Here is a 25,188-nt window from a genome sequence, read left to right on the forward strand (position 1 = left end):
TTTTAACTGCCAAGTATTACATAAAATTGATGCGAAACCACTCCCCGTTGAACGACGTTCAGCATGTGTTGGGTAAACCTTTTAGACAGCAAAGAACTTGTTTCCAACTGCCATACAACTTTATAAATCCATATACTGTCTCAAATATTTAATTGTGTAAGGATTACTGAACGATTTGTGTGACAAAATTAGTTGTCCCATAACGTTTGAAATGTCACTTACTGTAATTTAGTTTAGTTTACAAACGTTAAGGACTGTCTGATCTCTTCTGTGCTGTTGTGGTGTTACTTTCCATCTGGATGGACTGTCATTAGGACCGGTGCTCTCAAGTAGCCAATAGCAGTACCCATTGTGTATCTTACAACGACTGTACTGTGGAGGGTTGCGACGATGTGCAACATAGATATGCTATGTTGGTTGCAAACATTCAGGTGCAGCCTACACGTTGGAATTCAGGCGTGACCCACTCTTTTTTGCTGTCGAGTGTACATTCCTAGATATCTCACATAACAGTGGTTCTTAAAACGCAGATAGGCTTTAATGAGACACGACTAGTTGACGTGTACTTTCAGCCTGCCATTTCATGTTTTCAGCGTTTGCGTGGCGTTCCTTCACGGGTTATATAGGTATGTGACCATTAGTGTTGGCCTTGGTTGTACGCCTACAGTAGCCCCTATATTTCTTACCTGTTAAGGGTTCCATTCACTTCATCAGTATTCTAGGATAAGTCACAGGCGTGTTTAGAAAGCAATGTCCATTGTAGACTGACTGCAGTTTCCTTGCGTCATACAGATTTACCGGACCCCTACAGTCATAAATCAGCAAGAATCATCTGTTATCACCATGTGTTCATTTTAGGAAGCAGTGCGTTACAAATATCCGACTGCACATCTCTCTTTCCCTACGCTTTTTAAAGCAGAACTTTTGCTTCAGGAGACGCAAGACTAGACTACTATGTCATACAAGATATTAAAGCCCTTGATCGCCAAGTTCACAATTACTTGTTGCATGTATACTTTTGCTTTAGCAGATGTCCTTCCTCATATTCTTTGTATTGTATAGCCGTCTCTAGTACCATGGAAGTAATTTCCCGGTCGAAATTAGAATTATATATGAATACCTTTAGCTGCTGACGGTCGTTGATATAGATATCAACGGGGACAGGTGAAAATATGTGCCCCGGCCGGAGCTCGACCCCGGGATCTCCTGCTTACATGGCGGACACACTATCCATCTGAGCCGCCGAGGGCACAGGGGACAGTGTGACTGCAGGGACTATCTCACGAGATCTACATTCTCACCTTATATGTCCACACACTACATTCGTAGTGTCCCTACCCAACACACTCATTACTCGTGGAAGATATTCTTACCAAGTCCCGTAAGAATTCGGGTAATACGTGTGCATAGGCACAGAAAATGAAGGTCATGGCCGGTATAAGCAGAACTATATACCTCTATGGATGTGGTATCTATTCTTTAGGACATGTCCGAAAGAACAGACACCATATCCATATAAGTATATAATTTCCCGGTGCCTTAATACGTGTCCTATCACCATCCCCTTTCTGATAGTCAATATTTTCAGTACATCCTTCTCTTCCCCTTATGATTTATCTTGTTAGTTGAGTTTAGCTTGAGCCTCCTTCTGTAATACTACAGAAACTTCGGTTGTTTACCTATCCAGTTTTACCAAAGCTCATGATTTTCATACATTTCTGCATTCCAGGCATATTTCTCATAAATTATTTCTTAAAATTAAGGCCAGTGTTTGATTCTAGTTTACTTATTTTACTGAGAAATTTCCTCTCTTCCTTGCTCCATTCGACCCGCGTTACTTTGGTTCCAAGATAACAGAATTTTTTAACTTCGTCTACTGCGTGATCACACAATTTATGTTTCTTGCTGGTCTCATCTTTCTGCTACTTTCTTCTCTCTTCGGTTTACTCTCAATCCATATTCTGTGCTCAGTAGATCGTTCAATCCACTGACAGGTCCTGTAAATCTTTCGGACTTCCACTAAGGATATTGAAGTCATCGAATATATGTCGTATTCCCCAGAATTTTGATACACATCTATCTACATCTGCATCTACATACTATGAAAATTTCACTTATGTGTCTGGCAGATGCTTCATCGAACTATCTTCACAATAAATCTATATTATACCATTCTCGAACAGGACGCGGAAAAAACAAACACCTGTAACTTTCCTTGCGACCTCAGATTTCCCTTATTTTATTATGATGATGGTTTCTGGCTATATAGGTCGGCGTCAATAAAATATTTTCGCATTCGGAGGTGAAAGTTAGTGACTGAAAATCCGTCAAAAAATCCCGCCGCAGCGAGAAATGTCTGTTTTAATTATGTGCACCCCAAATGCTGTATCATGGTCGTGACACTTTCTCCCCTATTTCTAAATAATACAAAACTAATACAAAACGTGCTGCTTCTCTTTAAACTTTGTTAATACACTCCGTTAATCCTACCTGATAAGGATGCCACATCGCGCAGCAGTACACCAAAATATGACGGACAAGCATAGTGTAGGCAGTCTCTTTAGTAGATCTGTTACATCATGTAAGCGTTCTGGCAATAAATAGCAGTCCTTGGTTCGCTTTCCTCACATTTTTATTTGTGCCTTCCAATTTTAGTTGTTCATACTTGTAATTCTCAGGTATTCAGTTGAATTTACTGGCTTTAGATTTGACTGATTTATCGTGTAACCGGTTTAACGGACTCCTTTTAGCACTCATGTCGATTATATCACTCTTTTCATTATTTTGGGTCAATTACCATGTGGTAGCGTTCTCGCTTCCTGTGCTTGGGGTCTTGGGTTCGATTCCCTGCGCGGTAAGAGATTTTTTCCTGCCTCGAGATGACTGGGTGATGTGTCGTCTTCATCATCATTATTCATCCCCATTACGGTCGGAGGAAGGTAATGGCAAACCACCTCCGCTAGGACCTTACCTAGTACAGCGGTGCGGGTCTACCGCATCGTCCCCTGCGCTCCTCAGAGTATGGGACCTCATCATCATCAACAATCGCAGCATACAGAAACCTTTCCTAAATAGTTTTGCAATTCCTTTTGATCTTCTGATGACTTTATTAGACTATAAACGACAGCATCATCTGCAAACAACCTAAGACGCCTGCTCAGATTGTCTCCTAATCGTTTACATAGATAAGGAAATGCAGAGGGCCATAACACCACCTTGGGGAAAGCCAGAAATCACTTCTGTTTTACTCGATGACTTTCCGTCAGTTACTACGACCTCTCTGACAGGAAATCATGAAGCCGGGTGGAGTGGCCGAGCAGTTCTAGGTGCTTCAGTCTGGAACCTCGAAACCGCTACGGTAGCTGGTTCGAATCCTGCCTCAGCCATGAGTGTGTGTGATATCCTTCGGTTAGTTAGGTTTAAGTAGTTCTAAGTTCTAGGTTACTGATGACCTCAGATGTTAAGTCACATAGTGCTCAGAGCCATGTGAACCATTTGAAGGAAATCATAAAACCAGCAACATAACTGAGACGATTATCAATAAGAAAAAACGCTTTGGTTACAAGCCACTAGTGGGATACGCTGTATAAATATTTCGAAAAATCTAGAAACCCATTTGAAATCGCTTGTCATAGCACTCAACACTTCGTGCGAGTAAAGAACTACTTGTGATTCACGAGAACGATGTTTTCTAAATCCGTGATAACAACATGGCTCTGAGCACTATGGGACTGAATATCTGAGGTCATCAGTCCCCTAGAACTTAGAAATACTTTAACCTAACTAAGGACATGACACACATCCATGTTCGAGGCAGGATTGAAACCTGCGACCGTAGTGGTCGCTCGGTGCCAGACTGAAGCGCCTAGAACTTTTCGGCCACTCCGGCCGGCCGTGATAATAGTGTTTATTGTTTTCACCGAAGTAATTCATAATGTTCAAATACAATATAGGCTCCAAAATCCTGCTACTTATCCACGCTAATGATATGGGCCCGTAATTTAGTGGATTACACCTATTCCTTTTTTTGAATATTGGTATGACCTGTGCAACTTTCCACTCTTTTGACACGGAACTTTCTTCGAGGGAACAATTGTACAGTATGTGATTGTTAAGTAGGGAGCTATTGCATCAACATACTATGAAAGGAACCTCATTGGTATGCAGTATGGACCGGAAGACTTGCTTTTATTAATTGATATAAGTTGCTTCACTACACCGAGGGCATCTACTTCTAAGCTGCTCATGTTCGCAGCTGTTCTTGATTCGAATTCTGGAATATTTACTTCGACTTCTTTGGTGAAGGAATTTCGGAAGGCTGTGTTTATAGACTCTGCTTTAGCGGCACTGTCATCAATAGTATTTCCAATGCGATAGCGCAGAAAATGCACTGATTGTGTCTTGCCGCTAGCATACTTTACATACGACTAGAATCTCTTTAGGTTTTCTGCCAGGTTTCGAGACTAAGTTTCGTTGTGGAAACTGTTACAAGCATCTCGCATTGAAGTCCGAGCTTCTGTAAAAGATCGCCAATTTTGGGGATTTTCCGTTCGTTAAATTTGGCATGCCTTTTTCGTTGTTTCTGCAACAGTGTTCTGACGCGTTTTGTGTGCACTGGGTGATAAGCTCCGTCGTTTATTAACTAAAGATAATTAATTGAAACCCTCAGCTGCCGACAAGTGTTGTTCATATACCTCGATGGCGACAGCTTAAAATGTGTGCTCCGACCGGGTCTCGAACCTGGGATCTCCTGGTTATATGACAGACGCTCTATCCACCTGAGCCACCGACAACACGGATGAACCGCGCAACTGCAGGGACTTATCCTTTGCACCCTTCCCACTTGTCCACAATTCTTCATATGTAATGTACCTAATAGATATTTTCCCATCCACTCATTACTCGCGCTCACTTTGGCGATCCCCATTAGAGTTCGGGCAACCTGTGCGTATTCACACAGACGAAAGTCAATGACTGGGTAGCCTTTAACTATATATATGAAGATAGTAACTGTTCTCGAAAGAACAGATACCATTGATGACCGTGCAGCTTTTCTAGAATAAATGATAATTAATTGAAACCAAAGTGTGCGCGAGTAATGAGTGGATGGGCAAATATCTATTAGGTACATTACATGTGTAGAATAGTGGACAGTTCGGAATGTGGGTCTCACGGGAAGCGTGCAACAGATAAGTTCCTGCAGTGGCACGCTTTATCTGTGTCCTCGGTGGCTCAGATGGCTAGGGCGTCTGCCGTGTAAGCAGGAGATCCCGGGTTCATGTCCGAAGGGGGCACACATTTTCAGCTGTCCCGATCGACGTATATCAACAACACCTGTCGGTAGCTGAGGGTTTCAATTAATTGTCATTTATTCTAGAGAAGCTGCACAGTCATCAATGGTATCTGTTCTTTCAAGAACAGCTACTATTTTCATATACACGTTTATTATTTACTTTGGTATAAATCTCTCAATTTCTGTCGATACTATTTCTCTGCATTCAAGCCACATATCATCTAAACCTAAATTGTTCATCCGGAATGAGTGTCTCTCAGGAAGACGTTATCAGGGCTCCTATCTGATATTCTGAATATGCATATTTTTATGATGTGAATATCACCAAACTATCAGTTTAATAATTCACGGCGAATGGAATAACTGGTAGAAGCCGATCTTGGGGAATATCAGTTTGGATTCCGTAAAAATGTTGGAACACGCGAGGCAATACTGACCCTACGACTTAGAAGATAGATTAAGGACAGGCAAACCTACGTTTCTAGCATTTGTAGACTTAGGAAGGCTTTTGAGAATATTTGCTTGAATATTCTATTTCAAATTCTGAAGGTGGCAGGGGTCAAATACAGGGAACGAAAGGCTATTTACAATTTGTACAGAAACCAGATGTCAATTGTAGGAGTCGAGGGGCAAGAAAGGGAAGCAGTGGTTGGGAAGGGAGTGAGATAGGGTTGTAGCCTATGCCCGACGTTATTCAATCTGTATATTGAGCAAACAGTAAAGGAAACAAAACAATAATTTGGTGTTCGAATTAAAATCCATGGAGAAGAAATAAGAACTATGCGGTTTGCCGATGATATTGTAATTCTGTCAGAGACTGCAAAGGACAGAGATGAGCAGTCGAACGGAATGGACTGTGTCTTGAAAGAAGGATAGAAGATAAACACCAACAAAAGCAAAACAACGATAATTGAATGTAGTCAAATTAAATCAGGCGATGCTGAGGGAATCAGATTAAAGTAGTAGATGAGTTTTGCTATTTGGAGAGCAAAATGGCGGATGATGATCGAAGTAGAGAGGATAAAATGTAGAATTGCAATGCCAAGGAAAGCGTTTCTGAAGAAGAGAAATTTGTTAACATCGAGTGGAAGAAAGTCTTTTCTGATTTATTTATATGGAAGTGAAACAGGGACGATAACTAGTTTAGACAAGAAGAGAATGGAAGCTTTCGAAATTCGGTGTTACAGAGGAATGCTGAAGACTAGATGGGTAGATCACACAACTAATGAAGAGGTACTGAAATGAATCAGGGAGAAGAGGAATTTTTGGCACAACTTGGCTAGAAGGAGGGATCGGTTGGTAGGACACTTTCTGAGGCATCAAGGGATCACCAGTTTAGCATTGGAGGGCAGCGTGGAGGGTAAAAATCATAGATGGAGACCCAGAGATGAATACACGAAGCAGAGCCAGAAGGATGTAGGGTGCAGTAGTTGCTTGTAGATGAAGAAGCTTGCAAAGGATTGAGTAGCTTGGGGGCTGCATCAAACCAGTCTCTGGACTGAAGACCACAGCAACAACAATATATTTTTCAGTTATTCTTAGAGGATCTAGGAATTACGGTATTCAGACTCGCTACGACAATCCTATGCTCCCTAATGCCTGTATGCGTTTTGATTATCGTTGTTAGCTCGGGTTATTTGTTGCTAAGAGGTCAAGTGTGTTTTTACGACCACTCACTATTCGAATGGGCCCATGAACTAACTGCTCGAAATAATTTTCAGAGAACGCGTTTATCACAATTTCGGATGACGTTTTATGAGTACCTCCGGATTTAAACATGTATTTCCGCCAGCACACCGAGGGTAAATTGAAGTCACCACCAGCTATAACTGTATTAATTGGGAACATGGGTGAAATTAGACTCAAGTTTCTCCAACAACTGAATCATCTGAGTTGGGATGTCGGTAAAGGGATCCAACTACTATTTTATTCCAGTAGCCAAGAGTGACATCTACCCGTACAAACTCAGAGGATGTATCTGTATCGATTTCGTTACAAGATAAACTGCTTCTAACTGCAACAAACATGCCACCACCTATTGTATTGGTATTTAGCCAATCCTTTCTGAACACCGTCCTTCGCAGAAATTTCGACAAAACTTATCTATGGCTTTAGCCAGCTTTATGTACCTTTCTGCTTTTCCCTGAGACCCTCTAACCTAAAAAACCGCGCAGTTCACGTTTCACTGCCCCTGCTAAACATGTAACCGCCTCCAGAGTGTAATGGTCTCCTGACTTATTTAGCGGAACCCGAAATCTTACCACTCTATGGCGCAAGTAAAGAAATCTGCAACCTACATGGTCGCAGAACCGTCTGAGCCTATGATTCACATCCTCCACTCATCCCTGGACCAGAGGCCCGCAGTTGCTCCTGTCGACTATACTGTGAATGCCGAACTCTGATCTGGCAAGCATGACTGACAGCCGTTACCACTTCTGAAATCCGCTCAGAATCAGAGAGAATCTCTTCTTATCCGATTGGAGCCCCAATTACCTATACTCCTATTGTCTGTGACCGTCCTGGTCATGTGGGCTGAGAGATTTCTTCTGAAATGGGACAAGGGACTGCATCTGGCTGATGGACAGTGTCAGCCACAGACAGCACCTGTAACCTGTTTCTCAGAGTGACCGGGGAAGCCTTATGTTCGCCCCCTGGAAAATCTTTCACAGCCTGCCACAGCCTAAGGCGACCTCCCACTAGACCACAGGTGAGGAGTCAGCATCAGTGCGAGCAATAACTGGACAGGCCACCAGTGCGAACCGATCGGCGGGCTCGTGAGTCATGTTAGACGTCAGTTGGATCCCCACACCTGGTCCACAGCAGAGATTCCCATCCACTGCAGCCTAAAGCTGTTTAACCGAAGCCATCACAACCTGGAGCTGAGAGCAGAGTGTCACCAACTTGGCTCACATCTCCACAAAGCTGTCCCAGTTCCTGTCCATACTCAATACTGTGGAAGACTGCACTACACAGACAAACAAACGACTATCGACACACATACTGAACTCTGCTGTAGACACTGACCAACATGCCAGAACTTTGTCTAACAGTTTACATTAACATGTAGACATTTAAAAACTAAACTACCAAAGCGCCTAGGTGAGATTAATTATTTGATCGTGATTAGGAACGCAAGAATAGGTCTATTAAATATTAAATTAAAATGCAGAAATTAGAGAAACTAAACTACCAAAGCACGCAGATGAATCTACCAGGTGGCCCACAAACGCCGTCCTCCATTAACATTAGTTAATCTCGAATACCACAGACGCCGAAATGTTGCCTAAGCAGAGCAAAAAGAGGAATCACACCAACAGAAAGGGGGTGTCTCCCCCATAGATCACTGTCATTGGGGTGTTGTCTTCGCTGCTCCATGTGAATACATTTACGAGTCAGTTGTACACATCAAAAATAACATTGGTAATTAATGCACGAACAGCTCTGTCCATGACCATGCAACAAGAGATAGACTCAACTTCCATTTACCAAGAAAAAATAAACATAAAACTCAGAACAGCGTTTCCTACCAAGTATTAAGACTGTACAATAAATTACCAAAAGATATTAAAGAAATTGCGAAAATACACTTATTTGAGAAGGCAGCTAAAAAGTACTTGTTATGCAATACATTTTATACATTGAAGGATTACCTGGATAAAACAGAGAAGGGGTTTGATAAAAAAATGTTGTACAAATAAATAATAATAATGATTATAAATTATCCAACATTCCACATAATACCTTCACTTTATGTTTTTTCCCTTCTTTTTCCTTTCTAGAAATACTTACCCCCAAGCTATGCATAGCACAACACTAACACCTCTTCCTCTTCCTGAGCTCAACGTCTCACTCATTATGGAGGGATGCTGACTCAGTTTCTCAGGATGGCAAATGGGAAGTTGTGGTACAGAAAATAGCCCAGAGATCACCAGTGTGTGTGTGTGTGTGTGTGTGTGTGTGTGTGTGTAATGTTATGAAACAATGTCTGTATAGTGTGGACAGTGATTGATAGTGAGATATGAGTGAACAGTGTTGCATTACAATATTTAATAAGTTATTCGTAAAAAAGTATTGTATACCAGGAGTAAATCTAAAGATGGTCTCTAACTACAATTCTGTAAATATATGTGTATACGAATTAGCTTGTTTTAAATTGATCTAAACTTGTAAATACTTTGACATGTTCTATATCTTTGTAAAGAGATCAACAGATGAATAAAGCTACTACTACTACTACTAGTACTAAGTAGGCTGCAGTTGTTACCTGTTTGACTGCAAGACCTGAGTTGAACTAGAAACAGACGGGGCTACGCGACTTTATCAAAGCAGAACCTGGAGGTAAACGAACGCAGATGATAGCACAACTAGTTGGAGATTCACTCGCACGTGCACTTCCGGTTTGGATAGCAGTCACAAGGCAACCCTTCTTGAACTAACGTGTATGGTAAACACAAAACCAGAGGACTGCTTGCGTGGGCCACTTGGTACATAATTCGCTCCTAGTGAGGAACTCGTAAAATGTTACAAAATCGGTTACTTCCCTGTTGCTGCTTGTGTCTCAGCTAGCTTTCAGTACTGTCATTGCGATGTACATCTTCAATAATATGGAACGAACATCGCATACCCATCTCTACCGTTTCTCATCAGAGGAATTATATCTTCCTCTTCAGTCCTTATTGTGTCGTCTTCGTTGTTGTACATATTGTACACTACCTGTGTTTTCCTGTACAACATGTCCATTTCTTCTAAAAATTTCAAACAACTTGCACCTTATTACGATATAGAAGACTTTTGTTGGACGACAGTTCCAAAGAAAGTTCCTTGGTTTTGCGAAAGTCCTTTAACCGGCAACACTTTCACAATTACTGACTGCTGTAGAGGCAAGGTGGTTCAATGTTTATGCAGGGGACTTCCAAGAACCTGTGGAGACAGTAGCACGTCGAGCTGCTGCACTAGGACCGGCAAACGGAGGTCCGATGTGACAGTAGGAAGTGTCCCACGACATCTGTCATCTCAGCGTACAGATTGTACATGATCCACGACGGTGCATTGAGAGTAGTAGGCCACGAACAGAGTGATTGGACTACTGTGATGGGAATGTAGTTGTTGGGTCGATACATCGAAGACGCAATGAAGGAAATGAAATAAAACTTCAGGAGTGGGATTCAAATTCAGGATGAAAAGATATCTCACTCTCCCCTGATGAGATTGCTATTCTCAGAAAAAGTGAGGAAGCATAACAGGACCTGTCCAATGGAATGAACTGTCTAAAGAGGACATACTATGGACTGAGAGTAAAATGAAGAAATGAAAAAGTAATCAGGAGTGGTAAATATGAGATGGTCGATAAAGTTAACGTCAACATTGGGGGTCACTGAGTACAAGGAATATAGGAATTCTGACATATTACAAGCAAAATAACATGACAGACGAAGCAGGGTGGACATAACAGGCAAAGAGGCCATTCCTCGCCATAAGGAGGCAACTAGTATCAAATATCGACATTAATTTGCGGAAGAAAATTCTGAGAATGTACATTTCCAGCACAGCATTGTATGGTACTGAATCACGGTCTTTGGGTAAACTGGTGAATAAAGGAATCGACGCATTTGAAATGTGGTGCTATAGAAGGACGTTGACAATTAGATGAAATGTTAAGATAACGTCGTTGGATGTTTTACACAGAACCGACGATCAGGTGCAGAGGCGTAAAAAATGTAATCAGGGGCTCGTATCGTTAGACACTAAAAAGATTGTAATAATACTTAGAAAGTATATTTTTGTGCAAACATTCACATTTTTAAATGGGATGATGCCTATTCACGTTGACAAACTAAAATTAGGGTACTGGCTTTCAGATTAAAACTGTGTGCCGAACCGAGACTCGGACTCGGGATCTTTGCCTTTCCCGTGCAAGTGTTCTACTAACAGAGCTACCCAAGCAGTGCTTGGGTAGCTCTGTTGGTAGAGCATTTGCCTGCGAAAGGCAAAGGTCCCGAGTTCGAGTTTCGGGTCGGCACAGTTTCAATCTCCCAGGAAGTTTCATATCAGCACACACTCCGCTGCAGAGTGAAATTCTCATTCTAAAAGTAGGGTAGATTAGAACGTATGTTGCCGGATTCTAGAGCTACTCGTTTACGAGATGTCATATTCTGCGAAGTTTCCACACCGACAATTATTTGCGTCATTAGTTGCTAATCACGATGTTATCATGTTTGCTTACAGTGTGCTTGTGTTTTCCTTCAGTGCTTTGCAACTAGTTAGACAGTTTGTGTGTGACAGGCCAAGCAGTAGGTAGTAAGTGGAGGATGGAATTTATCAATGCAGAAAATGCCAACACGTTCATGATGTATGGAGAGTGTAGGAGGACTGCAGTTCTTTCTTATACGGTGTATGCCGCAAGATACTCCCAACAGACATCAATCATCTCATTAGTTACTTATAAATCTCTTCAATCAGTTAAGTGAAAGTGGTAGTGTAATACTTAAGACAACGACACAGAAGGAAAAAAGTGACCACAGAAGAGTGGGAATTTAATGTTCTTGCTATTGTTACAGTTGATCCACACGTTACTGTCCGGTTGATTGCACGAGGAAGTCCCATGAGTCAGGCAAGTGTCCCACGCATTCTTCATCGACATAAGTTCCAACCCCATCACATCTCTCTCCATTAAGACTTGCATGGGAACGATTATGAGATTCGTGTTAACTTCTGTACATTGGCATCAAGACAGGATATAATAGATGCATCATGTGGCTTGTTTAGTGATGAAGCCACATTACTAAACACGGCCAGGTAAACAGCCTATACATGTGCTCTTGGTCTATTGGATATTCCCATTGGCTTCAACAGGTGGAAAGTCAGCGTCCATGAACTGCAGACATGTGATGTGGGACAGTGAAGCATTCGCTCATAGACCAATTTTCATAGACATAACACTGTACGCGCACCAGTATCGCCGGCTCCTAACAGACCATCTTTCACCGATTCTAGAAGACGTTCCTATGCAGACTAGGAGGAACCTGTGGTGCCAACATAATGGTTATCCCGCCCACAGTGCACTAAATTTTGCAGCATGTCTTCACGAATAGTTTCCAAATCGTTGGATAGGACACAGAGGATCTGTACCTTGGCCAGTCCGTTCCCCAAGTTTGTTGCCTGTAGATCTTTTGCCGTGGGAAAGCTGAAAGACGTTGTGTATATGGACATACTAATTACATCCGGTGATATGCAACGATATACACACAAAAGAAAAATTTTGCGTCACCGAGAGTTCCGGAACCTGTACAGAAAATTGGAATAGAGATCAATGTAAACATCATTTCCACCCTCTTTATTTCTCATGAAAACCACTTGTTGCATGTTGTACCACCATACAGCGAGACCTTCAGAGGTGATGGTCCGCATTGCTGTACACTGATGCATGTCTGTATTCGTCGTGGCATACTATCCACAACTTCATCAAGGCATTGTTGGTCCAGATTGTCCCACTGCTCAATGGCGATTCGGTGTAGATCCCTCACAGTGGTTGGTGCGTCACGTCGCCCACAAACAGCCCTCTTCAATCCACCCCAGGCATGTCCGATACGGCTCATGTCTGGAGAACATGCTGGTCACTCTAATGATTCAAATGGCTCTGAGCACTATGGGACTTAACATCTGAGGCGGTCGCGCGGTTCCAGACTGAAGCGCGTAGAACCGCCCGCCCACCAGCGGCCGGCCGGCCACTCTAGTCGAGCGATGTCGTTATCCTGAAGGAAGTAATTCACAAGATATGCACGATGGGGACGCGAATTGTCGTCCATGAAGACGAAAGCCTCAAGAATATGCTGGCGGTATGGTTGCACCATCGGTCGGAGGATGGCATTCACGTATCGTACAGCCGTTACGGCGCCTTCCATGACCACCAGCAGTGTCCGTCGGCCCCAGATAATGCCCCCCCCAAAACAGCAGGGCACCTCCACCTTGTTGCACTCGCTGAACAGTGTGTCTAGGCCGTTCAGCCTGACCATGAAGAAAACGTGATGCCAATCCTGAGCGGTCCATTCGGCTTGTTGGGCCCAACTGTACTGCACTGCATGGTGTAGCTGTTGCAAAGATGGACCCCACCATGGACGTAGGAAGTAAAGTTGCGCATCATGCAGCCTATTGCGCACAGTTTGAGTCGAAACACGACGTCCTGTGGCTTCACGAAAAGCATTATTCAACATGGTGGCGTTGTTGTCAGGGTTCCTCCGAGCCATAATCCGTAGGCAGCAGTCATCCACTTCAGTAGTAGCCCTTGGGCGGCCTGAGCGACGTATGTCATCGACAGTTCCTGCCTCTCTGTATCTCCTCCATGTCCGAACAACGTGGCCTTGGTTCACTCCCAGACGCCTGGACACTTCCCTTGTTGAGAGCCCTTCCTGGCACAAAGTATCAATGCGGACGAGATCGAACCGCGGTATTGACCATCTAGACATGGTTGAACTACAGACAATACGAGCTGTGTACTTCCTACCTGGTGGAATGATTGGAACTGATCGGCTGTCTGACCCCCTCCGTCTAATAGGCGTTCCTCATGCATGGTTGTTTACGTTTCTGGGTGGGTTTAGAGACATCTCTGAACAGACTAAGCGATTGTGTCTGTGTCACAATATCCACAGTCAAGGAATTCTGGGAACCAGGGTGATGAAAATGTTTTCTGACGTGTGTATTACTGCAGCCTGCTCGGACATCTTCGTTGAAATGCTAGCATGTGTGCAGGAGTCGTTCCACACGAGACTGGAAGCATGTACTGCTGCTACCGGTGGTCGTTTTGAATACAGCCTGTGATCGTCAGTTGTCTCGTTTCTGGACAGAATTTATTTAAGTAATGTATTCACATTAGTATGGGCTACCACAGTTACTGTCCAAGCGTCAGTGTGGAAACTTCTAAAATAGGGAATCTCGTAAGCGACTCGCACTAGAATCCTTCAACGAACACGACTATTATTCTAATTAACTCTAATTTCAATTTTTTAATGTAAATAAGCATTGTTCCATTCAAAAAACTGCATGTCTGCATAAAAAATACACTTTCTAAGTATTATTACAAATTGTTGATTCGTTAACAATACGAGATCCTGTTCACCGGTATGATTATTATACAGTATCAACTAAATACATCGAGACATTCAAAAAGTAAGCAACTATTAGTTTGAAGATAAAGTATTGTTTTTTCAAATGTCCACTCTATAATACTTCTTACGCCACCAGTAGCACGAAATATCACAGAAAGAATGGCTTTGGTTGCAACGTGATACGTCAATTACATCCCGAGAAATTGCAAAGCGTAGTTGACACTTGAAATAAACGATACGCGCCGCTACTGCACATCTCGAGATGTTGCTTATAATCACGATGTGACTGACATATGAAATCTTACCTCTACTGTTGTCACGAGAGCAGTGTTTTACGTCACAAACACAGATATGCGGGGATTACGCTTGCATCTTGGGATGTGCGTTTCGTATAGTTCAAGCGTCAAATTCGCTTTGCAATTTCTCGGGATATAATTGACGTATTGTGATGCAACAAACGCCATCCTTTTTTGATTTTACACGTTACTGATTGCTCAAGAAATAATACGGGGTTTCCATTTAAGAAAACGTTAGGTTTTGTTGAAAATTTATGTTCGCTTACATTTCATAGTGTGTCATAGTATTTGATTTTATGTGCCTCTGTCTTACATTCATATTCATGAAAGTCGTTCTTCAGTATCTAATATCTGTTTTTATACCAGAAATATTTGCGCTGAATCATTTCAGTGGGCCACCCTATATATATATATATATATATATATATATATATATATATATATATGTATATGAAGTCAAGAAACACTTTCAATTGCCACGCGGGGTAGCCGCGCAGTCTTGGGCATCTTGTCACGGTCCGCGCGGCTTCCCCCCGTCGCAGTTTCGAGTCCTCCCTCGTGCGTGTGTGTGTATGTCCTTAGTGTAAGGTAGTTTAAGTTAGATTAAGTAGTGTGTAAGCTTAGGGACCGATGACCTCAGCAGCTTGGTCCCATAACGTCTTACCACAAATTTCCAAATTTTCCACTTTCAGTTTTTCATTGCAGAAGAACCAAACACTGTACAGATATCATACATTCAAGGGAAACCCTGAAAGTTGTTCTTTTTTTCTCATGTACACCGTCACAGCATAGTTTGGTAATATGCCGATAGTCAGTGCTAGTCGCAAACATGGCGAGTTCAGGTGCGGAGCGAGCTTCCTGTGTGTTCTACAAAAACAAGTGTGCTACAGCTGTTCAACAGATGTTTAGAACCAAGTACGGTGAGAAGCCACCAACTGGGAAGGCCATTTGCCACTGGCACAACAAATTCGATACGACGGGTTGCTTGTGCCCGGCAAAGAGAAGCGGACGTCCCAGTGTGGGCGAAGTGAACGTGGAGCGCGTACGAGGGACATTAATAAGGAGTCCAAAGAAATCGGTGCGTCGTGCATGTCGCGAACTCGTAATGGCTCCAATGACAGTGTAGAAAGTCCTGCGACAGAAGCTGTCTGTGAAACCATTCAAATTGGAGCTAGAGCAGAAGCTCAATGACGACGACAAAGACAAGCGTTTTGAGTTTTGTTCGCAGTTGCAACAACTGAATGAAGATGGGGATGGCATTGTTTATCGCTTTAATTTTTAGCGACGAAGCCACTTTTCACACTAATGGGGAAGTGAACAGGCATAATTATAGATCCTGGGCTACAAAGCATCCCCACAAATGCATTGAAGTTGAGCGTGATCCCCCAAAGGTAAATTTTTTTGTGCCTTGTCACGCCGTAAACTATACGGGCCATTCTTCTTCGCCGAGAGCACTGTCACTAGATATTCCTACTTGGACATGTTGCAGCAGTGCCTGATGCCTCAAATGCAATATGACTCCGTTCATCTTTCAGCGGGATAGAGCTGCACCCCATTTTCATCGTGAAGTTCGTGGGCACCTGAACACGGAACTGCTGCATTGATGGATCGGCTGTGCTACAGAAGGGGACAACTGAAATGGCCACCCCGATCTCCAGATCTCACTCCGTGTGACTTTTTTCTGTGGGGACACGTTAAAGATCTGGTGTATGTACCACCTCCACCACGTGACGTAGCAGAGCTTAGGGATAGAATATGGGAAGTGACTGCCACAATCGACGATGCCATGCTGGGACTCGTATGGCAAGAATTCGATTATCGTACTGACGTCTGCCGAGTCACTCACGGTTCGCATATCGAATGTTTGTAAAAAAAAAAAAAAACTTTCAGAGTTTCAGTTCAAGATGCAATATGTATGACGTCTGTTCAATGTTTACTTATTGTGCAATAAATAATTTATAGTGTTTCCGGATATGGCGTTACGGGTATAAGTGCATACATCTTTATTGGTGACTGAGGACAGGTAAGACGTTTAAGTGAGGATGCGTGGACGCAAATCGGGAAGTATATACTTTAGAGGATTAACCAAGTTAGTGATGCAGTTAGGACCGCGCAGAAACCATCAAGTGACGTGTTTGTCGGAAGACTGTTAGACCCAGAAGAAAAACAACTAACCACTGAAGTGAATGCAGTACCTGCACATACACCCATATATCCATGTATAGTTGAGGACGTTTGCTGCAAAGCTACTATCAGATAAAAAGGTTGGCCAGGAGAGGAATTCGTGGCGGACGCGCCAGGGCGGAAAGAAAAAAAAGGATGTTCCACTGGGGTACTTCCGAAAGTAGTGTTACGTCTCACGATTGCTCTCCGTTAAGAACGACGCGCTGTGTTCCATATGCATGGCACTCTGCGCTCCAGTCACAAAGCTAGTCTGAAATTATATACACTCATATTTTGTTGATTAGATGGCAGTGAAGGTCAATAACAAATTCCATTACGAAGTCAAAGAACATGGCATCACTTGCGTGCTGGTATCTACTGCCATTTTGGATCTTGTGGATGAACCGAGTAAGATGGGTTTCTCCTACAGAGGAGATTTTCAATTTCCAGATAGGTCGCAGTACGCGATCAGAAAACGTAATCCAAAATTCTACAGCCGATTGATTTCAGTTACACAGGCACATAGTTATATGCTTCTGTTCAGGGACTTCTGTTCAGGGACTCTTCTTGGAGCCAGGAATGATTTGTGTATCTTTCCAATCACCTGCAACGCTTCGATTCTCCAGCGGTCTACGATAAACTGCTACGAGAAGAGGAGTAACTTCTTTCGCATGCCTTAGGTATAATCAGATAGATGTGTGACACTGTCAAATTGCCTTTGCGATCTTGAAAGATTATATTTACTTTCTGTCCCACTGTCACTTATTTCGGTGCCGTGATTTTATTCCAGAGCGACGGCCGAAAAAAGGATCGCAGTACTGTCCTTCAAAGCGGATCACTTTTGGAAGAAGAAGTTGTGTTGTTCCACTCTCTCTGTCACCGTTTCGGCGCCATTACAATTACAGAGTGTCAGGACTGATGGATTTGATCTCATTCCTGATTTATGAGGCGTCGTGATAAGGTTTTAATTTCGCTTCGAAGAAACAAAGTTACGTAACTCACTCTGCAATTATCTGTCTGCAGTCTCGGCACACACTGATATTCCCGCATGACTTTAGCACAGCACGCGGCTAGAGCAGCGAAATCAAAATGGAGCAGCCCGTTGTTAACGTGGATAATAGTGCGGTAAATCTTTTTCTGCATTTGCAGAGGAGCAGCTGCGACGATCCATTCAGAGTCGGTGGAAGCTTACGGTAAAAATTTAGCATCTAATGACACAGTGGGTAGGTGGCGCAAGTGTTTCCAACGTAGTTAAACAAATTTAAATACAGAAGAAAGAAATGGCACACTGTCCGTTTGTGAAAACCCTGGAATTGGAACAGAAGGGGAGGCCATTACGCTATGTTAGGGGCATATTACAATAGAAGTGATAGAGGAAAAAGTTAAAATAATAAGTTGATCAGTGGTAATGTTAAAAAATATATCGGCTCAACCACTTGTTTATAGTGTAAAACACTAAGATTGACGCGTTTCGGAAGTCAAGCTTCCATCATTAGAATAATAAAAATTAAAAGAACCTGTTAAAACTCTCTAAAATGGAACATGCACCAGGCACAATTGACAATAAAATTAAAACATCGTGGCTACTTCCCTTGCTGCAGCCGTGTCTTCCAAGGTGCATCTCCACATAGTCGTCAAAACATAAAAACTCTATAATGGTGTCGCCTATGGTGTTCAACATCTAACCACATGGCTCTCTCCTCTAACGTCATAGACCGCCCGTGCGTCTTCGTTGACACCACATACCACGTAGCCAAACACGACACTGAAACGCGAGTGAGCTCACGCGCAATTAAACAAGGAAGTCACAGAGATGTCCATACAAACAGATAACGTATACATGTTCTAAGGATCTCATGAAATGATGGTATCTGCGAATTGCTAAAAATGTAATTACTAAAAGAAACCAGAGAAATGTTTGAAAAAGTTATTTGTATCACCAGTTAGCTGTTCATTTAGTGTGTTCTGATTATCCACGCTATGTACCGTATTTTCCAGCTGTTCTAGTAGATCCAACTTTTTGCCTTTGTCCTGTCTATGTAAAATAAACAGATCCTGATCTATTCCCAACATGGGGTGTCCCGTTTCCCAAATATGAGTGGCTACAGCTGAATTTTCGATATTATTAAGCCGGAAAGCATCGCTATGTTCTATGTCCCCCAGCTCTCTCATATTTATCGCTTTCCTGCTGTAAATTATTTCTCAGTAAAATAGCAGCGTATTATTGGTCTGAAAAGCGGTATCAGCTTTAAAACGTTTGAAAATATTAGTCACTTTTTGCGAAATATCACCGAAGTATGGTATTGTGATTCTCGTAATATTATTTGCGGTATTTTTCCTTGCATTCGCGCGCTGTTTCTGTCGTATTAATTTATTGACAACGTTTTGGTGATATCCGTTAGCTCTGGCTAGTTGTTTTACGATGTTCAGCTCAGTCATTCTGTCTTCTTCATTCATAGGGACTCTAAAGGCTCTATCTATCAAAGATCTAAAAGCAGAAAGTTTCTGGCTATTAGGATGGCAGGAATTAATTTATATCAACACATTAGATGTGGTTGGTTTCCTAAATATTTTAAAAACATGTCTACCATTTCGTTTACCAATACTTAGGTCGAGAAATTGCAGTTCACCATTTTTCTCTTCTTCCACAGTGAATTTAATTTTACCGTGTAACTCGTTAAATTTATTTACTATTTCTGTAACTTCTTTTTCTTGTCCATCAATAAGAAGTAGCGTATCATCTACATAGCGTTTGTAATATACAATTTTGTCCACGGGATGCTGCGGGTTAACGAGGAGTCTTTTTTCAAAATTGTTTATAAAGATATACTGGAACCCATAGCCAGTCCATCTATTTGCATACAAAATTTATTGTTAAAAGAAAAATAATTATATTTCAGAACGAATTCTATCAGTTCGATGAATTCGACTATTTCTTGCTGAGACAGTGTTTTGTACTTAAGCAAATTTTCTTTGATGACCTTAACGGCCTCATTTACCGGCACATTCGCATAAAGGTTTTTAATGTCTTGAGATACTAGGCGGGCCGTGTCAGCGATAGGCTTATCCTTAATTTCATTTATCAAAGCTGAATTATTAGTGAATGAAAACTTATCCTCGAACACGAAAGATTCTTTAAAAATTTCATGGAGCATTTTAGTAATTTTGTATAAAGGACTGTTTCTAGAATTCACAATTACTCTAGCAGGACAATTTTCCTTATGAACCTTAAACTGGAATCTAAGTTGTGGAGCTTTCGGATTCCTGACGGAGCAGCGTATTTTTTCTTTTTCTGTGAAGAGGAAGAAAGTCCTCTTCAATAGCTTTTTTTACTCGGCTTGTACCTTTTTTGTTAAATCCATGCCGATTTCTGTAATATCGTTTTCCGAAAAGAACTGCAATGTTTTATTAATGTACTGCTCTTCACTAACAATAACAATAGAATTTGATTTGTCCGCTTTGGTAACGATTGCGTTATTTGAATCAAGCTTTTCGTTAATAGAAGTAATAGTTTTGTAATCTTTACTATGACTGTAACCTTTACTCGAAATTTTATTTTGGTCAGCTTTAATTGCTTTTGCTAATTTATGCCCCACATGCCCTTTTTAATTTGTATTTAGTTTAGCAACATCTGCTGCGATTTTTGTTGCCACAACCAAATCTTTTATTACTTTTTTATTTAAAGCCGGTTGTACATTAATTTTTAGCCTCTTATTAAGTAAATTTAGCTCGTCATAGTTGAAAACGATATCAGTTTCGTTAGCAACCCTGGGGTTAAACTGGAACCTATCTACTTGTTGCGTTCTCTCTATTCTACCATTACTGTACTGTTGTCTTAATCTCTCTAATTTAGTATCTTGCCTGCTTTTTATTTTTACGGATTCGTTCTGTAGCCTCTCATCTATTTCAGCTTTAACGTTATCCCATGTCGCACTGGATACTGCATTTGCCGCTTCTACGTGGGCCCTAAGTAGCTGTTCGTTAATTGCATCTTTTTTCTTATGGAGGAATTTTATTTCCGCTGCCAGCCAAACTTTCTGTGCTTTCTCGACCATTATTCTACGTACATTGGACTTGTAATTACATAATTTGACTTTGATGTAATTGGGGATACATTTATATGTCACGCACGCCTTGTCAAAATTTAAATTAGCTGTTGTTTTTAACCACTTTCATTTCAGGTTCTTGTACTTATAAATACACCTCAATGCTTCGCCTGGCAACTGAACTTTGATTTCATCCATACTGGATCAGAGGTCGTGGTTGTGAATGTCAATGTTAAAAAATATATCGGCTCAACCACTTGTTTATAGTGTAAAACACTAAGATTGACGCGTTCCGGAAGTCAAGTTTCCATCATCATAATAATAAAAAGTAAAAGAACCTGTTAAAACTCGCTAAAATGGCACATGCACCAGGCACAATAAAATTGATAATAAAATCAAAATTGATCAGTTTTCATCATCTCGCGCGACGTTCAGAGAGATAAAGGTCATCGCCCTCTGAGTTCCGTTACTACGCTTATCCATTCGCAAAGCTCGCCGAAGCTAGCAGGAAGCGAAAGTGTTGTAGTTGTGCGAGGCCGATCCATGCAACGTATTTAGCCACTTAATCGCCATGGTGCTGGGTGTAGCAGTATGACTCCGAGGGAAAGGACGAAAGCAGGCAGTGGGAACGTGTGGTTGTACCACGGAGGAAAAGAGTGGAGATCCAACCAACCTAGGGCAGGCTGATGCTGTGCGTTTTCTGGAGCTCGCGTTGTGTGGAGATAACATCTTATGATCGTTAACAGGCGACCCGCCGCAGGTGCATACAGTCTAAATCTACTGAGAGTGTTACGACATGAAACATGTTTTACATCCATGGCATAATGAAACGGATAAGCAAAACGAAAATGTGACAAGGGATTCACAGAAGTAGTATGTTATAAAAATCCTGTTGATAACACAACAAGAAATGATAAATCGCCGTTAGTACACATTTGGCATATTCCCAATCAATCCGTATTAATGGCTACATATCTAAAGTAACAATTGTTTCAAAAACTGCGGATCAAGTGTTGAATATTTCTCCAGTGCTGTAGTTACCATCTGGACACAACATGAGAACAATATACAATAACCACATTAGGGTATTATAGACATACATACATACTACTGAGAAACATACATATAGGGGATACACATTTACATATGCACTGAAGATTCAAAGAACCGGCTACACCTGCCTAATATCGTGTCGGGCCCCCCCGAGCACGCAGAAGGGCCGCAAAACGACGCGGCATGGACTCGACTAATGTCTGATGTAGTGCTGGAGGGAATTAACACCATCAGTCCTGCAGAGCTGTCCATAAATCCGTAAGAGTACGAAGTATGGAGATGTCTTCTGAACAGCACGTTGCAAGGCATCCCAGATACTCTCAGTAATGTTCATGCCTGCGAAGTTTGGTGGCCAGCGGAGGGGTTTAAACTCAAACGCAAATGAGTGTTTCTGGAGCCACTCTTTAGAAATTCTGGACCTGTGGTGCGTCGCATTGTCCTGCTGGAATTGCCCAATTCCATCGGAGTGCACAATGGACATGGATGGATGCTTACGTACGCGTCACCTGTCAGAGTAGTGTCTAGGTGTATCAGGAGCCCCATACCACTCCAACTGCACACGATCCACACCATTACAGAGCCTTTACCAGCTTGAGCAGTCCCCTGCTGACATGCACGATCCATGGATTCGTGAGGTTGTCTCCATACCCGTACACGTACATCCGCTCAATATAATTTGATACGAGACTCGTTCGACCTGGTAACATGTTTCCAGTCATCAACAGACCAATGTCTGTGTTGATGGGCCCAGGCGAGTCTTTAAGCTATGTGTCGTGCAATGATCGACGGTACACGAGTGGGCCTTCGGCTCCGAAAGCCGATATCAATCATTTTTAGTTGAGTGGTTCACAAGCTCACACTTATTGATACCCAGTATTGAAATCTGCAGCATTTTGCGGAAGGGTTGCACTTCTGTCACGTTGAAGGATTCTCTTCAGTCACCGTTGATCCCGTTCTTACAGGATCTTTTCCCGGTCGCAGCGATGTCGGAGATTTGATGTTTCATCGTATTCCTAATATTCGTGATACACTCGTCAAGTGGTCGTACGGGAAAATCCCCACTTCATCGCTACCTCCGAGGTGCTGGATCCCATCGCTCGTGCGCCGACTATAACACCACGTTCAAACTCACTTAAATCTTGATTTCCTGCCATTGTGGCAGCAGTAACTGATGTGAGAACAGCGCCGGACGCTTTTTGTCTTTCACAGGCGTTGCCGACCGCGACGCCGTATTCTGCCTGTTTATATTTCTTTGTGTGTGAGTGCCCATGCCTATAACAGTTTCTCTGGCGCTTCACATATTTATAGGCTGTGATTTCCATATCCTGCTGAGTTGTGAGTAGGCATAAAGTCATAATGTTGGGCGTTGGTCTTCCCCTGGTATTTTAATTACCAAGAGGATTAGGCTAGTAGCGCAGGGAACTTTACCAGTATGTTGGCACGGCCGATGAACTCATACAGTATTTCGTATGTTGCTATATCGTTGGATACTAACAAGATTTGGAGGCTACTTGAAAACTTGTGTCTTATTACACCATGGTACTTCTGAAATCGTGGGACGGATTATTTCGTAGTGACTTCCTGTTATTTTAGAGGTTATCGACCGTGGGAATATTGTTGCTCCACGACAACGTTCCAACTCAAAAAAATGTTCAAACGTGTGTGAAAAATTATGGGACTTAACTGCTAAGGTCATCAGTCCCTAAGCTTACACACTACTTAACCTAAATTAGCCCAAGGACAAACACACACACCCAGGCCCGAGGGAGGACTCGAACCGCCGCCGGGACGAGCCGCACAGTCCATGACTGCAGCGCGTTAGACCGCTCGGCTAATCCCATGCGGCGTTCCAACTCAGTCTTCGCGGGACCCATGTTAGCAATATCAAATTTTGCCACAGCCACCGTCTCTTCCTGAAATGCCTCCTTCCTCAGTTGAAGAAATCATTGCATGCCAAGCATTTGCAGTATCACGACAAAATGATTTTTGGGACGGAACGTTTCACGAACAGCCAGAACCCAGAGCACTACAACCAAGGTCTGCGCCCAATTATCTAGCACTAGACAAAATGAGTCGCCTTAGCTTTGAATGTGCAGGGAGTGTGAAAGTTTGATTTTTTCGGAGTGATAATTAAAATCGTACGTCTATTCCCATACATAAATGAAATGTAAATTGGCAGCTATTGCCCACCAGTGTCGTGCTACGGTACTGTGGTGCGGGGATTCTACATCTACATCAATACTTCACAAGCCACCTAATTGTATGTTGCGGTTGGTAGTCCTGGTATCACTAACTGATATTCCCTATCAAGTTCCACTAGCTAATGGCGCGTGGGAGGAGCGATTGTCAGTAAGCCTCTCCATTAGGTCTAATTTCTCCAATTTTTCGTCGTGTCATTTTGTGAGCCGTATATGGTAGCAATTAATACGTTGGCCGACTCTTTCTCGAAACTGCTGTCTTTAAATTTTAGTAGTAAAGCGGTCCGTGATGCGTGACACCTCTCTTGTAACGCCTGCCACAGGAATTTGTTGAGGCTATCGTATCGGTTAAACGATCCCGTGACGAAACTCACGGCTCTTCGTTGCATCTTCTCTACCTCTTCCATCAATCCTGTCTAGTAAAGATCCCATATTTTTACACCGCTTTTCCTACTATTTGCTTTTTTCGTTAGTCCAGTTAAGGTCACTCTAAGTAGTTAGTCCTAGATATTTTACTGTAGACACTGTTTCCAGCAATTTGTCATCAACAGTGTACTTGTACAGCAGTGAATTTATTTCACTACGTACGCGCTATATATATTACACACATTTGCGTCCAGAGTAATATGACATATCATACGCCAGTCATCAATCCTCTGCTTTTCTGCAAATCGATACTATATTATGGCGTAGCTACTTTCTTATAGTCAACGGCATCCCCTAAGAACGTCTTAAAGGGCGCCCGACACTCTTTGGTAGTTTACTTATGTATATGTTGTGAACAGTAACGGTCCCATCACACTACCTTGGGGTACCCTGAAAATTACCTTAACATTTCCAGGAACTTAACATTTGTGTGTTGTTCTATCAAGAGCGACGCGTTGACTTCCGTCAGCAAGGAAGTCTTCTATTCACTCGCAAATATGGCCTGATGGTTGATAAGCTGCTATTTTCTTTTGACCAACCAGCAGTGCGGGCCCTGTCAGAAGCCTTCCTGATTTCAAGACACGCAGCATCAACCTGAGCGCCGCGGTCTAC

The sequence above is a fragment of the Schistocerca americana genome, chromosome 1 (assembly GCF_021461395.2).
Source record: "Schistocerca americana isolate TAMUIC-IGC-003095 chromosome 1, iqSchAmer2.1, whole genome shotgun sequence".
NCBI lineage: Eukaryota > Metazoa > Arthropoda > Insecta > Orthoptera > Acrididae > Schistocerca > Schistocerca americana.